Source organism: Narcine bancroftii, chromosome 5, assembly GCF_036971445.1.
Source record: "Narcine bancroftii isolate sNarBan1 chromosome 5, sNarBan1.hap1, whole genome shotgun sequence".
Classification (NCBI taxonomy): domain Eukaryota; kingdom Metazoa; phylum Chordata; class Chondrichthyes; order Torpediniformes; family Narcinidae; genus Narcine; species Narcine bancroftii.
In genome coordinates, this window is record NC_091473.1 from 6,520,924 (window position 1) to 6,541,107 (window position 20,184).

General features: G+C 42.8%; 1 protein-coding gene and 1 long non-coding RNA gene across 3 annotated transcripts in view; one reads left to right on the top strand and one right to left on the bottom strand.

Annotated features, from left to right (window-relative positions):
* Nucleotides 1-20,184, bottom strand: part of sema3bl (sema domain, immunoglobulin domain (Ig), short basic domain, secreted, (semaphorin) 3bl) — a 237,679-nt gene that overhangs the window by 132,417 nt on the left and 85,078 nt on the right. The gene's annotated exons all lie outside the window — the stretch shown is intronic.
* On the top strand, nucleotides 8,777-15,923 carry LOC138762615 (uncharacterized). Its single transcript, XR_011356977.1, has 3 exons — nucleotides 8,777-8,853; nucleotides 15,263-15,398; nucleotides 15,493-15,923. It is a non-coding gene; the product is annotated as an uncharacterized lncRNA (long non-coding RNA).

A 20,184-nucleotide genomic window follows, 5' to 3' on the forward strand; every position in this document is an offset into this window, starting at 1 on the left:
TACTGACCAGCCCTGAGCTTGCTTAGCTTCCAAGATCAGCCAATCACGGGCATATTCAGGCTATTAGGTGCTGTCAGACAGACTGATGGGGCTAAAAAATGATTGGTCACCAGGACCTGATGGTCAATATTCTAGGAATCTAGCTTCAGCGATAAAGGATGGAGAAGTTGTATTTAGGTTCTGGAGAAACACTGTAGGATTGGAAAACTGATTGTAGCAGTGTCATAGAGCTATAGAGTCTAGAAACAGGCCTTCTGGCCCATCATCTTCAGTCAATCTACATTCAGCCCATTTGCCCACATTAAGTCCATTTTATTTGCCTTGCCTATTTAGTGTCTGTCTGAATGCCTCTTCAATGTCATCATTGTATCTGATTCCACCGCCTCCTCTGGAAGTGAGTTCCTAATATAAACCATTCTCTGGGTAAATTTTCCCCAAGGACTCCAGCTTGCTCTCCACCCTTCAAAATGTACTGTGGGGGGTTGTAGGTCAATTATTTGTATTTGGGCAGCAAGGGCTCTTGGGATGAAAGGGCCTGTTACTGTGCTGTATGTCTAATTTTTAAAAAAAATTAAATTTAAAAAGAACTTCTCCTGATTCATGATTTTCTCCTCAGAGTCCAGGCCTAATTTACCTGAATTCTCAGCAGCCGGTGCACAGGGAAAGGCCTCTGTGAGATAAGATGAGTGCCCAAGCACTAATGAAGTTGAGAGTATCAGGCTCATTACTGGAACGCCAAGCCAAGAAACTTCTATTCGGGAAGAGTGGGATCATACTCGTTCTTAGGGAAGGAAGTCTGCTCTCCATGACTAACTGGAATGGGAATGATTTCTGTACACCCTGCTGATTCAAGAGGGCATTCTCCGGGTGGGGGGGGGCACTGGCAATTCAAGGTAAATGGGCACCTTCCCAATGACGCCTTCATCCTGTGAAAGAATATCTGTTGGTGGGGGGGAGGGGGGGGGGGGCGGAAACTAGCTTCACGTTCTTTCTCTTTCAGTGTGTAAGGAAACACTGCATTATCAAACCCTATAATAAGACCTTTAAGCTCCACATATTAACGTACACATCTTGTAAATGAGTTATAAGAGACCATTTTTGAGTTTGTGGCTGTTAGCCAGACTCCTAAAATCAATGTTTGGGGTCCACAGACACCCGCGCTATAAGCGATTGCACGGATTAACGAATCGCGTTCTATTGAGGTTTCACTGTATAAGAAAGATATTAATAAGATTTAAAAAGTGCAGAGAAGATTTAAAATGATGTTGCCAGAATTTGAGGATCTGAGATACAGGCAAAGGTTAAACAGGTTAGGACTTTATTCTATGGAGTGTTGGAAAAAAAGGCAAGATTTGATAGAGGTATTTAAATTATGGGAGGGGGGTGAGGGGGAGGGTAGACAGAATAAATGTAGACAGGCTTTTTCCCCTGAGGGTAGGTGAGATACAAACCAAATGACATGGCTTAAGGGTGAAAGGGGAAAGTTTAGGGGGAAAATTATGAGGAACTTCTTCACACAGAGAGTGGTAGGAGTGTGGAACAAGCTGCCAATTGAAGCGGTGAATTCAGACTCAATTTTAACATCTAAGAAGAATTTGGACAGGTACACAGATGGGAAAGGAATGGAGGGCTATGGACTGGGTGCAGGTCAGCGGGACGAGGCAGGAAATGGGATCGGCACAGACTAGAAGGGCTGAAGGACCTGTTTCTCATCTGTAATGTTCAATGATTCTCTGGTGACTTTGATACTCCTCCGGATACTCCATTTTCCTTCCATTCCCTAAAAATATATGCAAGTTGGTCGATTAATTGCCCAGTTTAAATTTCCCATTGTGTAGATGACAGGTAGAATGTGGGAGCTTTTTAAAATGCTTGTTTAGAGATACAACAGAGTAACAGGCCCTTCATGAGCCCACGCTGCCCCAAATACACCTATATATCCAATTGACTTACTAACCCCGTATGTCTTGGAACGTGGGAGGAAATCAGAGCACCCGGGGAAAACCATGTGGTTACGGGCGAATGTACAAACTCCCTTACAGACAGCATCTGATTTGAACCCGGCTACATTGGACATTCTGCCCACATTAAGGTATGAATGGTAGGTTAATTAACCAAGTAGTTAGCCAGGAACACCTTTGTATACATCATATTGTATTCAATTTATATGTATACTTTCCAGATACTTAAGATGTAAGAAATATTTTGATTTCATGCTCTGAGTGGGCTTTATTGGAATGGTTTGCATATGTGCACTGCAAGGCCTAGTATGATTTGTGGCTGGCTTCATTGATGGATTAGCTGCTGTATATCTGAAAAAATTCTCTAGGGTTAATGTATACTCGCTCTGGATGTTTCTTCGTTGCAGATTCACTGGATTGATTTCTGTTATGAATCTGCTGCCTAACACAGCATAGCCTGGACGTTGGTGCGAATCTTCACAAGTAATTGGACTGAGGAGTTCTTACTTAATTAGCCAGAACATAGATCTACAAAAGGGGAGCAGCCATGAACTCATGAACCTCCTTCTTCCCCTCTTTCAGATGGCCATTGTGTGAAGCAATTACTGCATTTCAAAAGGAATGTGTAGCAAATAATGTTGAGATTTTTCTGTGAGCCACCAAAAGTAACAGCTTTTCATTATAACTCTGAACCCACAGTATCAGTCGCCTGAAGTCTAAAGTTACCTTGAACTGCACCATGTTCAAGATTCAATTTATTATCATAGCAATAAAACAGTGTCATATTACATGAAATTCCTTTTTGCCTGCTGCAAGGCAGACAGATTTGCCCAGGGCAAGAATTACCTCAGCGCCTCTTACAATCAATCTTACAGTCAGACAGAGAGAGAGAAGCAAAAGAGAGGTCTGCCCAGAGTCACCAAGTGTCAGCAGATTCACCTTCAGCGCTTCCGAAACTCCCGCAGCCACACAGATTCCAGACCAAATAATTGGTGACCCGAGCTCCAGATCTGAATCTCCGACACAGCATCGTCAGGGTCCTCTGGCCCATTGGTCAGGATCCAACAACCTAACCAATGGGTCAACAGATATAACAATCTGTCCATTGGGTCAACAGATCTAATAATCTGACCAATGAGCTAGAGCACACATGTCAAACTCTGGCCCGCAGGCCAAATTTGGCCCGCGATATAATTATATTTGGCCCGCAAGATCATATTAAATATATATTAGAGTTGGCCCGCTGGCCGCCGCGCCAGTATAGCGCATGCACACTGAAGATGAAAATGAAGACGCCGGAGGTGTGGAGGGATCTCAGAGTCCCGACTCCCGGGGATCGGAGTGCCGCACTCAGCCCGCCCGGCTCCCGGACACACAGATGCGGCTGTTGGGGACCATCCTCGCTGGATCTGCGCTTCAGCGGCGACGCCGGACCGAACGTCTCGTTGGCGATGCCTTCCCCCTCGCTCCGTGCGCGGCGGACCCTTCCTCCCGCTCCTTTTGTTGGAGACGAGCCCGGCGCCGTGAGATCGCAGTTTAATCCCTCTCCAACCATGGGAGGGGGGGTGGGAGCAATGCGCTCTTCTCAGCCAATTCCTCCACCGCCCCGGACGCCGGCATTTCAACGGGAGGTTTGGGTGCCTTCGTCAGGCGACCGACCTGTTGGTCCAAGACAAGGGGAGAGCGTACAAACTCCACACAGACAGCACCTGAACTCGGGTGAATGTGGAGCTGCGACCCCACATTCCACATCAGGTCTGTGTGTAAGATTGGGAGCAGTGAGATGGAAGCTTATTTTGTTCCTGTGATTTAAGCCTTTCTTGGGGTTGGGGGGGGTGGGGTTCCTTCTCTGACCACTTGCCTAACAATTAACCTAATCAGATGTGGAGTTACCACAATACAACAGTTCTCAACCTTTTTCTTTCCACTCGCGTCCCTGGGCCATTGGTGCTCTGTAATTAGTAAGGGATTGCTTAAGGTGGTCTGTGGGTGGAAAGAAAAAATTTGAAGACCACTGCCTTAATCATCCCTCATTGACTCGTCATGTGCACGGTTTCAGAACGCTAAAGGAAATGGGCTAATGACAATGACAATGAAAGAGTTTATCCAAAACTATTATTAAAACATTTATTTCAATAAGAAAAAGTTTAACATTACATATGTTGAAAGAAGAGAAAACAATCAGATGTTGTTGAAAATTTTCAATAAATATTTAGTTCGGCCCTCGACTTAGTCCAAGTTTTTAATTTTGGCCCTCCGTGAATTTGAGTTTGACACCTGAGCTAGAGGATTCAACAACTTGACCAATGGGCCAGAGGATCCAACAATCCGACCAATGGGTCAATGGATCCAACAATCTGACCCATGGAATTGAAATAGAAATAAACCATTTTTGAAGCATTATTTAAGAACAATAGAAGTGCGCTGAGGATTTAATATGTCAAAACAAATTTACATTATTGGAATGGTGGTTGCAAGGACTTCCCACTCTAACAATGCAAAAATAAATCTTGAATGCTAAATCTAGTCACCTGACCTAAAGTTGATGGCAGCTAATTAGATTTGCAGAGTTCTTCTGGCAATAAGAAGAGCAAAGGTAATGACATGGGATTGTAGCCCAAATTTAAATCAGCTGACTTACACCAAATCAGGCAAGAAAAGGATTAGAAGCCAAACTAAAGACAAGATACAGAAGATACTTTCCCAATAACTGGAAAGCGAGGAACATGACCAAACATATGAAATAATGTATTTTCTTCAGTCTTACATCTATCACATTTTGAAAAGAAATTAAGATAAAATCAAGCCAACTGAATTTTGGAAAAGTAAGCTCAGTGTCTGATTTTATATACCCAGAAGAGCTAGACTTATGAGATGGAAGGATGCTGTTCTCCTACACATGCTCAATGGTGATCTGATGTGATGGCATGCTTGACTCTGGAAAGTTATTAGATCCTCTACTAATGTAATGAACCATAATTTTCTAAATGTATGGGGCCCTTAATTATTTTCAGAATGTATAAGATTATTGGGTTCCATTTTACAGTTTAGTTGTCCTTTTTTCCATTATTAATGGAACACATGTGTTTAATCATAACTTCACAAGGGAAGGGTTAGATTATTAGAATAGTTTTTGTTTTATATACATTTTGTTTTTATAATTTCTTTCATAGGCTGTTTACAGATATCTGTTAATATACGTCTACTTTGTTGGAAATATATTCTTGTTATTACCTATGTATGAGCATAAAAGCTCATTAAAAATATTGGAAAGAGAGAGAGAGATTTGCAGAGTTCTGCCCTACTTGTCCATGCCAACCAAACTAGTCTTATTTGCCTGCATTCTGCTCATATCCCTCTGGTCATTTCCATGTGCAGTAACTGTCTAAATGCCTTTCAAAGTCAAATTATCTCTGGTTCTGCCACTTCCTCTGGTAGTTTGTTCCATATACCCACCACCCTCAGGTTCCTTTTCAAACTTTCCCCTCTCATGTTAAATCTATGCCCTTTGGTTTTAGATTCCATCCTGCGATAAAGATTTTTAATTTTTCTTACATTTAAATCAGTGGTTCTCAACCTTTTTCTTTCTACTCACACACCACTTTAAGTATTCCTTATGCCATTGATGCTCTGTGATCAGTAAGGGATTGCTTAAGGTGGGATGTGGGTGGGAAGGGAAGGTTGAGAATCATTGCTCTAGACCCAATTGTTACTGAAATATTTTGCTTGAGAAAATTGTCATTGGCCCGTTTCCTTTGGAGTTCTGAAACCATGCACATGACAAGTCAATGAGGGACGATTAAAACAGTGGTTTTCAACCTTTTTCTTCCTTCCCACATCCCACCTTAAGCAATCCTTTAATAATCACAGAGCATCTATGGCATAGGGATTACTTAAAGTGGTGAATGAGTGGAAATAAAAAGGTTGAGAACCACTGATTTAAATTTTTAGACATACAGCATGGTACAGGCAATTTTGGCCCATGTATCCATGCTGCCCAATTTACACCCCATTAACCTTGTACGTTTTTGAATGGTGGGAGGAAACCAGAGCCCCTGGGGAAAACCCACATGGACACGGGAAGAACATAGAGACAGCATGGGATTCAATCCTCGGTCCCGATCACTGGCACTGTAACCACTACGCCAACTGTGCCAGCCTCTCTATTTATTTATATATGTGTGTGTGTAATATATATACACACATATAAATTTTTAACTATGTTATCTATGATGTTCATGATTTTATAAACCTCCAAAGGGCCTAATGTAGTTGCAGCAAGCAAGAATTTCCATCTGATTGTACTTTGCACTTGTGTGTATAACAATAAACTTTAATCCAAACTGCACACAGTACTCCAGCTGTGATTCCACAAAGGCAGATGATAAAATGATAATGAGCTATTGTCATGCATTAAATTAAAATGTACAGATGCCCTAAAATTCTTACTTGCTGGAGCCACACAGCTACTATTCCAATACTAAACATTATATTACCCCAGTACAGAAAGAGACCAATAAATGAGTCTGATAGAAAGTAACCATTACAGTTAGTGCAGTAGGATAAGTCTTTTTGTCATGCAGGAGGAGTTTATGATTAGGGTAGCAAGGGGAGGTTCAAGAGCCTGATAATTCAGATTCCAGATTTATCGTTAGTGTTTATACATGACGTCATGTACAACCCTGAGATTCCTTTCCGCAGTGGGTGCGACAGAATTACCACTAATTGGTAGTGCAAAAAATAAACTGTACACAGCGAAAAACATAAACAAGTAAAGAACTGTCAACAGATAATGAATGTAAACAAACTGACTGTGCAATGCAGACAGAACAAAAAAAAATCAATAAAGTGCACAAGTAAGAGTCCCTGATTGAGTTTGTGGTTGAGGAGTCTGATGGTGGAAGGGTAGCAGCTGTTCCTGAACCTGGGGGTGCGAGTCTTGAGACACCTAGACCTCTTTCCTGACGGCAGCAGCGAGGACAGAGCATGTGCTGGGTGGTGTGGATCCTTGAAGATTCCTGCTGCCCTCCAATGGCAGCGTTCGCTGTAAATGTTCTCAAGGGTGGGGAGAGTTTTGCCTGGGCTGTGCCCACTACCTTTTGCAGGGCATTGTGCTCAGGGGTATTGGTGTTCCCATCCATGATGTAGCTAGAGAGTTGGTGGAAAAAAAATCTGCTCTTGATCCTATAAGTGCAGGACTTCAAGTTTTGTACCTTCTGCCTGAAGGTAGCAGTGAGAAGAGCATATGACCAGGGTGGTGGGGATCCTTTATGACATTGGCTGCCTTCTTGAGGCAGCGCCTCACATAGATGTTCAGAGACGGTGATGGACCTGACTTTCTGCAGCCTTCTGCGTTCCTGGGCACTCAAACTACCTAACCCACCAGGATGCAACCAGTCAGTGTACTTTAATTTACATTATAATAGTAAGACATTCCTGCTTCAATACTCCAAAACCTTTTGCAACAGACCATGTGCCCAGTTATCCATTTGCTACACCTGCACGTTTATTTTCAGTGACTGATAATGGAAGAACTCTTGATCCCTTTGTACAACAGCATTTCACTAACATCCAGACTTTTTTCCCCTCTATAACTGTGGGTAGCCACGTTTATTCATGCTATATTGCATTTGCTGTGGGGTTCATTTATTCAACTTGTCTTCTGCACCTTGAAGTGAATACCTGAAGCAAAGCATCTATACTGAGCTACTTAGATGTCAGTGTACATGTTGTCGAGTTGATGTGTACACAGGGAAGCCGATGTACATGCTGTGGTGTCTAGTGCAAGGCTGACACCTCCAGGCTTGCATGCTGGGCTTACATACAGCACTGCTCCTGTCATGTGGACAGGAAGTGATATCATCAGCTCAGATTAAAAATCTGTGTTGGATGCTGGTCAATATCCTGCGTTTTCCACAGCATGTCCGCCATTTCGGGAGCCAGTTCGCTTGCTGGTAAGTGGGTCACCGCATACCAATAATAAATATAATACTAGAAATGTAAAACAAAAACAGAAAATGCTGGAAATATTTAGCCGGTCAGGCCCCATCTGTGAAACAGAATAAACTTTTCAGGTCAAAGACCCTTTGTCAGTTCTCTTCTTGGCCTGACATGCTGAGTATTTTCAGGATTTTTCCTTTTTATTTCAAGTCACCTCGAAGGTGCTTTGTGTCTTCCTTGTAGCTCACAACCACGTTATCTTTAAGTAACAAATTTGTGCTTTCAATTCCCGATCCAATTAAAATATCTTGTAAATAACTGCAGTCCTAACATTACCCCTATCACAATCTACCGGTCACCCAAAAAGACCTAGTGCTTTCCAAGCAGCAGGCAATGAGAAGCTGGTGGGACTCAGTGGGTTAGGCAGCATCCATGGCTAGAAATGGTCCATCATTGCTTTGGGTCAAGAACCTTTATAAAGACTAAAGGGGGAAAGGGTGAGATCAACCATATCAAGAGATGGGAGAAACTGGGGAGGGGCCAAGAGCTGAGATGGTATTAGCCCTTTCAGGAAGTACACCCAAGATCAGCAGTTAGTGCAACATTATTACAGAGCCAGCGACCCGGGTTCAAATCCACCGCTCTCTGTAAGGAGATTGGACATTCTCCCCGGGTTTGCATGGGTTTTCTCCAGATGCCCTAGTCATTTCCCATCCTCCAAAGACATACAGGGTTAGTTGGTTAATTTATAACATGAGTGTATATGGGCAGCATGGACTTGTTGGATTGAAGGGCTGTATCTCTAAATTAAAATTTATAAATTTTAAAATGTACAAGAACTAATTCTCGTATCATCTTTCAGCTTTGTTTCCCTGTGTTGTATGTCCCCATAACTCTATCTTGAATCGGCATCCACCAGTTACTGATGACTTCCAACAGTCTCTGGCTACAGGTAACAGTCCTGCCCCCCCCCCCTCCCTTATTTACTCCATACAGTGTCAAAACAGTTTGGGAATAGTTTTGGGAAAGTATGATTAAAACAGGTAATAATCATTACACTGACATGAAGACAGCATGAAATTCCAAAGATAGGGAGGGCCTCCCTGATCCAAAGAAAGGAACCCCGAAGGAATTGTATGTATGAAAGAGGATTTTCCAGAAAGCAAAAGCAGTCACGACAACAACCTTGCACTCAACATCAGCAAAACCAAGGAGATGATTGGGGACAACACAACCCAGTCCTCATCGAGGGCTCAGTAGTAGAGAGGGTGAAGAATTTCAAATTCCTGGGTATCAACATCTCCGAGGATCTGTCCTCGTGCCTCCACATGGATGCAATCACAAAGAAGGCTCGCCAATGGCTATACTTTGTGATATGTCTGAGGAGATTTGGTATGTCAATGAAGACTCTTGAAAACTTCTACAGGTGTACTGTGGAGAGCATCCTGGCTGGTTGCATCACTGCTTGGTATGGAGGGGCCAACTCTCAGGACAAAAATAAACTCCAGAGGGTTGTTAACTCACAGGCATGAGATTTCACTCCATTGAGAACATCTACATGAGGCGGTGTCTTAAAAAAAAGTAGCCTCTATCCTCAAAGACCCCCACCACACAGACCATACCCTCTTCACTCTGCTACCATCGGGGAAAAAGACACAGGAGCTTAAAGACAAGCACTCAGCTGCACAAGGACAGCTTCTTCCCCAATGCCATCAGATTCTGAATAATCAGTGAACCAAAGACACTGCTTATAGTAATATTTTAAGATGGTTATAACATGAATGTTTGCACTGTGACGCTGCCGCAAAACACCGAACTTCATGACTTGTTCATGACAATAAATTCTGATTCATCAAAACCCTTGAATCAGCCAGCAAAGGTTCCCAAGCTGGGTTTTCTTTATGTGCATTTAAACATTGCTTCTTTACACATTTCTAGAGTGAAGACCTGTGCTCAGCTGCCCTCATCCATAACACACTATCATTTTTGTCAACGCAGGATTCGTGTGGGTTCCGAGAGAATTCAGGGCACTTCCCATTCATACATCCCATGAAGGTGATGACATCGATTAATCTCTGAAGCATTTACAAGTTGGTCTCCGGCGGACTGGATACCGTGTACTTAATTTACCCTGAGCACTCAGAGCTGGCCTGACGCTGTGCGTTAGTACACCTGGCACTCTCTCCAAAACCCGGCTCATGTTTCAAGCCATTCCATTCCCACCTCTCCAGCCCACCCTATCTCTGCATGAAGCTTTGTTCTAAGCATTTGAACCTGGTTGATCCCTGAAATGTGGATCACCTTATCAACCCGGCCCAGGGATGAGGGGTTGTCCTGAAGGTTTGCATTGGGTCCAATTAGAAGTGCAGGAAATGACAGAGGGGAGAGGTGTGAAGGGGAATGGGCTGGAGAAACAGCCAGGGAAGGAAGTTTTCTTTTCTATGTCTTCCTTAGGATTGATAGATGGTGGTGGGGGTCTCCTCCCTGTTCCACAACTCTCCCCAGGATACTCTACTACAGACTCTTCAGTGTTATCATTGAATCATATTGGACCCATTTAAAAAAGATTAATGTAGACTTAGAGCATGGTAACAGGCCTATTTCAGCCCATGAGTCCATGCCACCCTATTTACACCCAATTAACCTACACCCCTGGTACATTTCAAACGGTGGGAGGAAACGAGAGCTCCCTGGGGAAAACCTACGGAGACAACGTACAAACTCCTTACAGACAGCACGGGATTTTGAGCCCTAAGGATGGCCACTGTGCATTAATTCCCTCTCGAGCTGCCTGGGTGAGTGTAACATTGAAGCTCAGGGCTATTCAGGATAAAGTGGCCCACTTAATTGTTTTCACCCCCTCCCCACCCCCCACCCTCCACATCTATCCTCTCCACCTTCTGCAACAGTTCAACACAAAAATCTGACTTCCAGCCCAGTGAGAAGGACAAGGTGGTAGGAGTTTACCACCTAAACACCATGATTGAAAAGTATACGGCTGCTCATTTAGACAGGAGCTGCTCTGCTTTGCTGTGGAAGAAACTGCAGAGTGGTGAACAAATGCTCAGGCCATCTCACAGACCAACCTCCCCCTCTACCATAGATCCCAGAAAAGCTGCCAATATATTGAAAGGGCCATCACTCCTCGGTCATGCTCCTATTCCCCACTTCCATCGGGCAGAACATACACAAGTTTAAAAAAGCAAACCTCCAGATTCAAGGACAATTTCTTTGCTGCCGAATCAGACTCTCAAATGGACCTCTCACTGGTAAAAGATTATGGCCCTGCACTATTTTACTGTACCTTTCTTTATATCCATTAAACTTCATATTCATGGAGTTTAATGCAGACAAGTGTGAGGTGATGCATTTTGGAAGAACCAAGGTAGGACATACACAATAAATGGTGGGGCCCTGAGGAGTGCGGAGGAGCAGAGAGATCTGGGAATGCAGATACATTGTTCCCTGAAGGTTTGTAAAGAAAGCTTTTGTCATCTTAGCCTTTATAAATCAAAGAATTGAGTATAGGAGTTGGGATGTTATGATGAAGTTGTTTAAGACATTAGTGAGGCCACATTCAGAGTATTGTGTGCAATTCTGATCACCTAACTACAGGAAGGATATCAATAAGATTGAGCGAGTGCAGAGATTTACTAGGATGTTGCCGGGTCTTCGGGAGTTGAGTTACAGGGAAAGATTAAACAGATTAGGACTTTATTCCTTGGAGCAAAGAATAATTGGGGAGATTTGATAGAGGTTTACAAGATTATGAGAGGTATAGACAGAGTGGATGTGAGGAGGGTTTTTCCACTTAGATTGGGGGGGATAAATATGAGGGGTTATAGTTTTAAGCTGAAAGGGGAAAGGCTTAGGGGGAACATTAGGGGAAAGTCCCTTACTCAGAGAGTGGTGGGTGTGTGGAATCGGCTGACATCTGACATGGTGAATGAGGCCTCGATCTTGAGTTTTAAAATAGATACATGGATGGGAGAGGTGCGGAGGGTTATGGAGTGGGAGAAGATCAGTGGGACTAGTGAAATAGTGGTTGGCACAGTCTAGAAGGGCCAAAAGGCCTGTTTTCTGCGCTGCAGCAAAAGAAAAAAAATTATTTAAAAAATGTTCCTGCATTTTGTTCCCTTAACACCACATCTTAGACTCCTTGACTTACTCTAACACTGCCTGCTATACTTAAATATGGGTTCATTTGCCTGGATAGCACATAAAACAAAGCTTTTCAGTGCATCGTAGTACTTGCAACAATAAACAATTGAATAATTCAGTTGAGAAAAGCAATAAACACTGGCCTTGCCTACAATGCCCAGATTCAATGAATCGACAAACATTTTCTCCTGTTTCCTGGTGCATAGCTCTGCTTGTCAATTTGAGCTCTGACGATAGAGTACCTGCGTGTAGTGTGTGGCCTTCGTGGCACTGTGCTAACATCAGCATCTGGGAATGGACTTAAATGAATACCACCCCTTGAAAACTTTGTTTGCACTTCAATGTTGTTCAAGCCATGAAAAAATGTAATGTTAAAGGGATGAAAATGGAGAATAAGATACCATAATAAACTCACTATTCCTCAACAGTAAGACAAGAAACAGTATAATTTTGTTGAGAAACAGCAGAGAGAAAGAGAGAGAGACACACACACACATAGACAGAGAGAGTGAGACAGAGAGAGAGAGAGAGGGAGAGAGCAAGAGAAAGAGAGAGAGAGAGAATGAGAGAGAGAGAGAAAGAGAAAAAGAGGGAAAGAAAAAGTAAACCACCAACCATTTAAAATTAGATTGGCATTTCAGTTCTCCAAGTTTCTTCTTTTAAATTAAGCCCAGGCCCTCTAGTACTGCAGTGTCTGTCTTCCATCAATCTCCTGTCAATCTGATATCCACTCCTGACGTTGACAGCCCCGACTCCCACCAGGCTCACTTGCAGTTGGCGGCGAGAGGCTGTGAGGTCTGCCCGGCGAGTGGGGGAGAGATGGTTAAAGCCTGAGTGAAGGTCAACCCCTGTCAACCCCGCTCTCAGCAGCCTGTCAAACACCATTCAGCCGAGCCTTGGCAGTCGCGAACGCCTGCTCACAGACTCCATCAGGGCCAGGTGAAGTATGTAGCTTGTATTGGCATGGTGCTGGACGACAATTTCGTCCTCTTGAATCTGAACCTAGCCTCTGCTAGTTTTAAAGAGCCCAATTGTATTGGAGAAAAATTTGTGTTGTGCTGCACTTGTAACATTCTTTCGATGACCTCTGAAAGTTCCTCAGAGTAATGAGTGATGAGAGTTTATTGTTGACTGCTCTTTTTGGAATTACAGCAGAAGCCTAATAGCCTGAATACACATGAGATTGTTTGATCTTGGAAGTTAAGCAGGCTCGGGCCTGGTCAATACTTGGAGAGGAGACCACCTAAACACACCAAGTGCTGTACGTTTCTGTGAGGGGCGCTGGACAAAGTGGCGGCTCTCTGTTGACAAAAGTCAAAGTATTTCCTGTATGCTAAATTCTAAATGTTACATGACAATAATAGAACCTTTACCCTTTTTATTTCCAGAAGTGGGACGAGTTCCCTCTTCCACAAATTGGGTCGTCGCCTTTTCTACATTGCTGGTTAGAAGAGCGAACTTATTTAAATGGAAAGATTCTAATCCACCTACTTTGACTCAGTGGCTCTCTCAAATTATGTCATATTTAAGTTTAGGGAAAATTCGGAGTTGTACATTTGATACTTCTGTCAAATTTGAAGAGGCGGTGACCTCTTATGGGTAAAACGCAGGATTGTGTTGACAACGTGGTTAAGTGAAAAAACACAGACAAACACTCGAGAAACTCAGCAGGTCAAACAGTGCCTTCATGTAGCAAAGGTAAAGATACATCACCAACATTTTGGGCTTAAACCCTTCATCTGGTGACATTTTATGAATGATTCCCACGTGACTTAGTTATTTTCCCTTCCGGACTATATTTCATTTTTTTTCTCTTTGTTGGTGAAGACCAGACAATTGATTTTTATTAATAAATTCTCATGATAGGTTGCCTGAGATTAGGTGGGGTTTTATATATTTTTTCTTTATTTTGGAAGATTTCAGGTTGAGGGGATGAGATCATATTTGTTAATTGTGGTATAATATGGTACATTCTATCATATGATGTCATCGAGTGATATATTTTCCCCTTTTTGATTATGTTCTATTCTCCTCATGTGTTGTTTACTTATATGATTAATCAAAAGATTGAAAAAGACAATTTATTGTCATACACAGAAGTACACTGTACAGATGGTCCAAAGGTCTTACTTGCTGCAGCCACACAGGTACGCAAGACAGACCAACTACACGAGTCAACCATAAATTACCATAAAGTGCCAAAAGAGGAGAGAAAGTGGATAAATATGAAAGGCTAGAGAGACAGATGTTCACAGTTGTAGTTAGTGCAATAACAAAAAGTGATGTCTCTTTAGTGAAAAGAGGGCCTGGAGTCATTTTTGACAAGGGGTAGGGTAGTACAGGGAGGTCCATTACCCTGATGGCAGATGGATAACAAGGGTTCTTAAACCTGGAAGTGTTAGAGTTCAGGCTTCTGTACATTGTGCCTGAAGGTGTCAGTGAGAGGAGATGGGGGAATCCTTAATGATGAAAGCATGCATCACTTTGTGACTCAACCACTGAACTACATTCAGATGTCATGTGTCAATGACATGTCATTGGTTTAAACCAGTGGATATCAACCTGCCCCCAAACTCACATCCCACTTTAAGTAATCCCTGTGCCATCGGTGCTCTGTGATTAGTAAGGGATTGCTTAAGGTGGGATGTGGGTGGGAAGGGAAGGTTGAGAGTCACTGCTCTAGTCCCAATTGTTACTGAAATTGAGAAAAATTGTCATTGGCCCATTTCCTTTAGAGTTATGAAACCCTGCACATAACGAGTCAATGAGGAACGATTAAAACAGTGGTTTCAACCTTTTTCTTTCCACTCACATCCCACCTTAAGTAATCCCTTACTAATCACAGATCACCAATGGCATTGGGATTACTTAAGGTGGGATGTGAGTTTAGGGGGACAGTTTGAAAACCACTGGTTTAAATAAAGGACAAGTAGCCTTCACTTCATTAAAAATTACGCTTACCTGATCTTCCTTCATTTTAATGTTAAAAAAAAAGAGAGAAAAATGGTCCCTCGGATGGTATACCAGTCCCCGAAGAATCAGCTTAGACAGGGTCATCCAGAGGTACAGTTTGTAGTACTGCTGCTTCACTGCCCCAGCAATCTAAGTTCAAGCCCAACCTTTGGTGCTGTCTGGGTGGAGTTTGTACACTCCCCCGACATCACGTGGGTTCTAATTTAATTTATTTTTTTGGAATTCAGACCTACAGAATGTTATCAGGCCATTTCGATCCACAAGCCCATGCCGCCCAATTACACCCAATTGACCAACAACCCCTGGTACATTTCGAATGGTGGGATGAAACCAGAGCCCCTGGAAAAACCCACAGAGACACAGGTAAAACTTATAAACTCTTTTACAGACAGTGCAGGATTCGATCACTGGCGCTGCAAAGACGTTGTGCTAACTGCAACGCCAACTGTTCCTCCAGGAGCTCCTGATTCCTCCCATTTCCCAAAGACGTGCGGGTTAGTACCCTAGGGAGGCATGGAAGACTGCAGATGCTGGAGCCTGGAGCAAAAGACACTCTGCTGGAGGAACACACAGGTGTAGCAGGATCAATGGGAGAAACTGTCTCTGTCTGCCATCCACCTTGCATCACCAATCCCCTACTGGCCTCTGCCCAACCCCTTCTACCTTGTCCACCCTATGTAAAGATTAAAAGCTTGTGTTTTTTATTCTAAGTTAATTTTGTGCATGTCTCTTTAAGAGAACTATTGTTTGTAGTGTTACCATAGTGACTGTGATGTAATATTCACCCAGGCTAACGACTTGCTCATTATTTAACCAGTTATGAAGGAAGCATGAGCACAAAAATTTTTCTTTGAATTTGTATCTCTTTAAGCTTTTTATATCTCTATATTTATATATATTTGAATCATTTTACAGTAAATGCTTTGTAATTCATCATTATGAAAGTCTTGCTGTGAAGCTATGGAAAATGTTTATCCATTGTATCAACAAATTAAAACAACATAAAGTAACAACCACAGAGTTTTATTTGTTGGATTAAAGAGATCTAAAATTGGGAAATTGCAGCTCACGCTTTGGAAGATGATACTTTGATATCAGGATATATTAAAATAAGGGAAGTGTCATCTGTACCCTATAATGGTGATCTCTGCACTCTCAGTCTTCAAAGTTCAAGTTCAAGTGTATTGTCAGAGTTTATACAGTGTGACAGATTATAGATATGATTTTGGGAGATAAATTGGGGAAGGTTTTTTAAGGGTAGGTCATACACAAACACTTCAAAGCTCTGCTCAAGCTAGACAGGCTAGCTCTGAGTACCTTTGCAAAAGCTTTGGAGAGTGCCCAAGAGACTTCACTAATGGATTGTTGTTTTGAAAAGTAACAGATGAAAAAACTCGGAGGAGTAGGTTCGGAGCCGCAGGCTGTCTGGGAGTGCTGTTTGCTGTTCTGAGGGTCATGTGTTTTTTTGCAAAACGAGAGGGAGTCAAACAGGCTTTTCTCTGAGAGAGAGAGAGAGAGAGAGAGAGAGAGAGAGAGAGAGAGAGAGAGTGAGTGAGTGAGTGAGAGAGTGAGAGAGTGAGAGAGTGAGTTCAGTTCTGCAGTTTTACAGTCAGCAGCAGCAGCAGGGACTGGAACAGGACAAGCTGGAAAGCTTGTGGAAAAACCCCATTTGGAAGACAGGCTGTGAGTGCTTAATTCAGCCTGGTCAAAGCCCTTGTGGTTCATTCAAGAGGAGAGGACTGGCTGCCTAATGTTTCACTTGAAATAAGAGAAACAAAAAGGAACTCTGTGGTGAGCTGAAAGAAAGAGGTTATCATCTGGAAAACCCTGATGGGGCAAGTTTCTTCGGCAAGACACCGAAGTGGCTGGTTACAAGGAATCAGTTGTGGGTGTCCAGTGAACAACACATCTCTCTCTGAAAACTGACAAGAACCTTCCTGAGTGGTGGCCATTTACCTTTCGAGCACCAAAGCCTGGTGAGCTTCATAAATGTTAAATTCTGTGCACGTCTAAGAATTGCCTGCTACCGGTGAACTTGGAGGAGTGAGAAGTGAGATTGGACTGTGAATCAAAGACCTTTTCTAATGTTACACATTACATACATACAAGTGCGCTTAAAATTAGAAGGGGGTTAAGTTAGATTAGTTAATAGTAACAAGATAAAGTTTGATCCTGTTTAAGGATAATTTAAAGTGACTTTTGTTTAAGTGACCAATTGTCTTAGTGAATGTCTGTTGCTGTCTGTTGCTGCTCGTAACAACAGCCCTGAGATTCTTCTTCCTGCAGACCAGGCAGAATATCTAATTACTGCTAAATGTAAATTCTACTCAAGAAGAAAGAGATGTATGCAAAAGAAAGCAGTTTAAACAAATGGTCTGTGCAAATACCGAAAACAAATATATAATAACAAATAATGAGCAAAATAAGAGCCCTTTAATGAATCGGTTGTTCAGGAAACTAATGGTTGAGGGATAGTAACTATTCCTGATCCTGCAAGAATACCAGTGAGAACTGCACTCAATCTCGTTGAAAGGTTCTGGCTCAAAATATGGACAACACTTTTTGTCCCCATGGATGGCGCACGATCCACTGAGAAACTCTCACAGGTTGTGCTTTGGGTTAAGTAAGTCCATTGACTGCTATAAATTGACCCTAGTCTGTGGCTGAGTGGTAGATGTTTAGGCAAATTGATGGGATTCAGTGGAGAATTCGAGGCAGGATTAGTGAGTATGATTGACAGCATGGTTGGTGTAGCACTTAGCGCCACACCTTTACCCCACCACGCGATCGGGACCGGGTTTCGTAATCCTGCGCTGTCTGTAAGGAGTTTGTACATTCTCCCTGTTTCTGGATGAGTTTTCCCTGGGGGCTCCGGTTTCCTTCCACGATTTTGAAACATACCAGGGGTGTAGATGAATGGGGTCTAAATTGGGCAGCACTGACTCACGGGCCGAAATGGTCTGTATGTCTAAATTTAAATTTAATTTGATCAAACATTGAAGGAACTCAGTGGGTCAGACAGCATCTACGGTGGAAATAGTCAGTCCACGTTTTTGGTCAGGACCGCTTATTATACCCCACACCCTGACTGATTGTTTCTATCCCCAGATGATACCAGATCTGCTGCAGTTCCATCTGCAGAATACTTGTTGCTGCAAATAAACAGTAGAGGGAATGGTGTCACAGCAAGTTAAATAGTGCAAGGTATAAAAGTACTGTTTAAGGGCCATTATCTTTTCCCAATGAATGATACATTTAAGAGTCTGGAAACAGCAGGAAAGGAACTGTCTTGGAATCTGGAGGTTCATGTTTTGATGTATGTGTAGCTTCTATTTGATGGAGGTGGGATGGGGGGGGGGGTAGAAGATGAAAGTGTCAGCGGAGAGGGAAAGGTCTTTGATATGTTGGCAGCTTTCCTGAGAGAGTTATAGACAGAGTTGATCAACAGTAGCTCAGCTGAGGCAGTGTTGGGGTCATGTAATGTTCAACCAGAATTAGACAAACAATTTTCTCCAGTCTCCGACTGCTCCTGGGGAGGACAACAGCGGGCAGGGAACTAAATACAATGGCTTCAGTCTTCCCAATGTTTAGTTGGAGGTAATTTCAGATCACAAAAGTGAACAAGCCACATGACCTCTTCCTTTCCCTGTCAACATCTCTTCACTCATGACTCCGAGAGCAGTTAATATGTATTACACAGTTGCACTGTTTAGTTACTCATGGAGACTGAAGTTCCCTGCTAATGGAGAACTGCCTCCAGCCATCCAACGCCTCTGATGCATGGCACTGTTTTCATTTGGTCTCCTCCAGACAACAATGAACCAGGTTCAGAATTCAGCCATTCTCTACTTGGCACTCTAAACTCCAGACAGAAGGTGAAACATTAAGGGAGACTGCCTGGCAGGGTCCGAGCTATCTTGCAGTCAACTCCACCTTCACTGGAGTTCGTACTCACCTGAAATGCTCCAATTGGCTTAGATGTGGTATGAACATCATCATGTGACCAAAGCCAAGAATCCTCATGTTTGCTCTCCAGTTGGTCGGGATGGTGGGCACTAGGATGATTGACATGTTGGACAACCAATCGGGAAACTGTGGGGGTGAGGCAGCTCAGGTTTGCAATGTCGCCACAACTGTAGTATCACTATTTCTCCCCCGTAAATATTTATCCATCCTTCCATATTTATTAACTTTTTATTTCTGCTGGTAATTTATTTTGTACAAATTGTTTATTAATGTCACAAGATTCATAACTCCAGGTTCAGGAATAGCTGCTGCTACCCCTCAACCTTCAGACTCCTGAACAACAGACTCAGGGCATCATTTAATTTAAGGACTCTTAGCTTGCTCATTATTTATTATTGAATATTTACTTTCTGTATTTCCGCAGTTTGTTTACATTTCTTTCCATACATTTTTTTCTTCTCAAGTACAGCAATTAGAAATTCTGCCTTGCCACAGGAAAAACAACTATAGGGTTCTACATGATACATTAACATTAACACCATCAATAGATTTGAACTTTGAACTTCTGTATTTTACATACTTTTGTAGCTGCAGCTAACAAGAACAATTTCAGTGCATTTGTTATGCCTATGACAATGAGTGTTGGCAACAGGGCAGCACAGCTGGCATAGCAGTTAGCACAATGCCTTTACAGCGCCAGCAATCGGGACCGGGGTTTGAATCCTGCGCTGTCCGTAAGGAGTTTGTACATTCTCCCTGTGTCTGCGTGGGTATTCTCCTGGGGGCTCCAGTTTCCTCCCGCCCTTCAAAATGTACCGGGGTGTAATTGGGAGCCACGGGCTTGTGGGGTGGAGGGCCTGTTATCGTGCTGTATGTCTACATTAAAAAAAATGTGTAACTATCTATTGTTTGGCCTGCTTAACCTCTCTGGGAACACTGTGTGTGAGACACTGACAAAGGCCAAGGTGTGAAAGGCTCCATTCAGAAAATTTAGCATCATACATATTCCGCAGTGCCTCCAACAGGAAGGATGAAGGGCTGCATTTGGAACATATTGCAAATCCACAATTCTTCTTGACTCTCTCCGTCTTATGGATACAAGATTCTTCCCTGCAAAAGAATGTTTATTGAATTCAGTCCTGTGTATAGCAATTTATTTAATTCCAAACAACCATGGGCCTGT